This window comes from Lactuca virosa, chromosome 4 (assembly GCF_052849685.1).
Source record: "Lactuca virosa cultivar CGN04683 chromosome 4, Lactuca_virosa_CGN04683_v6, whole genome shotgun sequence".
Taxonomy (NCBI): domain Eukaryota; kingdom Viridiplantae; phylum Streptophyta; class Magnoliopsida; order Asterales; family Asteraceae; genus Lactuca; species Lactuca virosa.
The window spans coordinates 13,484,356-13,486,470 of NC_136429.1; positions in this window are offsets into that span (position 1 = coordinate 13,484,356).

A 2,115-nucleotide genomic window follows, 5' to 3' on the forward strand; every position below is an offset into this window, starting at 1 on the left:
TATCTGCTTCTTCGTTCTGTTTACACCTGTGGATTATTTCTAAAATATGCTCCAGGCAAGTCGTGGAAAACAAGTGTTTATCATCAAGATAGAACACGAACTTCTGACCTTCTGCTCGTGTAAACATAACAACACGATACTTAGAATCAATCTTTCCCATCTTCATTTTGGAAGCATCGCATGATGTCCCAATGGGTTTGACAATTGGCCTTTTCCTCAAAACAAGAGCAATTTCCTGATCGATCTTAGCGACCTCATGTATGTAGGAAGCTAGCATTCTCTTGATATGATCAATAATGGACTTGTACTCCTGTAGATTGGAAAACAGAATGTTGTTCAGAAGAATCCAATCATGAGGATTCAGGTTCGGTAGATCGGCCAATGAGAACACATGAACCGAATCAGCTGTGCCACGAGTCACCCTGAAACTCACATTGACGAACGCCCCTGCTGAAGTAGGCTTCAATACTTTGACGGATGTAATCTTCTGAGCACTCCACGTCAAGTACTGTGGTTGAGAATATTTAAGATAAAAATCAATAAGATCCCGATCAACCTTCGAGTCTGGCGAAGGGATATTCACTATCGCATCAAAACAGTGAAACACAAACGCCTTTCGGGTGATAGGCATATCAAATTGTGATTCCTTGGTATTATCACAATCAAAAGAAGTAATTGGTTCCAGCCAATGAGTGCTAGGAAACTCAATCGCTTCTTTGATCAGCTTCTCTAGAGTCCATAAAGGAAATAGAGCTTTCCTGCACTCCAACATATCATGAGCCGCTTTTTCCCTTTTCTCTCTTTCTTCTTCTTCTCTTGCCACTTTGAGCGTTTCATCAAGCTATTTATCTCTCTTCTTTCTTTTCAATAATTCTTCCTCAGTTTCTTATTCCTCATCACTTTGACCCATTAGACCTTTTTTCTTGTCCAACACACTAGAACCCGAAGCTTCATTATCCTTCGGTTTAGTGGTGACTTTCGGCTGATTTGTTGTATTGCCAACAGACTCTTTTTGAATGGGAGGATCTTGAGTAACATCTCCCCCTTGTTGCGGAGTAGCAATTGGCTCCGTAACACCCCAATCCGACTTAACATCTCCAGATTTGGATGAAGTTTATCCGTTAGATGACGTCGAATAGAAATAGTGAGAACCGAATCATGTGCCTCTAAAAGATTCAAAAGAAGAGAATGCACATCGTTCACACAACTTTTGATGATTGTGCGTTCGGTCCGTAGGGATTCAATTTCCTTATTCGCTTGAGAAATCTCCAATGAAAGAGTGGAAACTTGGGTTTGTGATAGAGCGAGATCTTCCCTGACCTTTTTATCCAAGGCAAGATCGTTTTTTAAGTTGGTGAGACTTGATTCAACAGAAGAAAGAAGAAGAGTTGTGTCAGCCTGTAGATTTTGGCGAATCACTTCAAATTTTTCCCTCTCAGCCTTAAGAGATTTTGAAAGAGATGAAATGGATTCATTTGCTTTGTTGGTATTTCCGTCTGCAGTGTTTTGAAAAGATTCCATGAAAAGCTTTGAATCTGAAATGAGAGATTTGAACTCACCAATAGCATTGGTGCAAGAGAGAGTGGAGGCATCCACAGCTTGAGTTGCTTTGTTTATGGATTGATCATGCTATTTGATCAAAGATTCAATTAGAGCCTTCGTAGCAACATCAGAATATGCTGAAGTGGAGGGAGTAGCAGAAGAAGCAAGCAATTGATCAAGCTTGGCATTGAGATCGTCAGGTGACACTGAGTTGTTGGAGCATCATCATCTTCTTCGCTTTGAACACGATAAGGACTATAGTAGAATGAGTCAAAGTCCATGTCAGTTCCACCGAGAGTAGGGCCAGATTCAGTTGAGGGTGATGGTGAAGGAGGTGGATTGGTAACAACAGTGTCGGTTCCTGAGGTAAGTGCCCCCGTATCAGATACGTTGACACGAACCAAAGGGTTGGTTGTGGTGGTTGTTGAGGTTGCTTGAGTAATGATAGGGGGAAGGAGTATAGTGAATGTAGGTTGTGAAGAAACAGGTGGTGGAAGCAGTGCAATCGAAACAGGCACAGTAGAATGAGGTGGAGAATGAGTAGGAGTGGGAACATATTCGGTTACATGTACC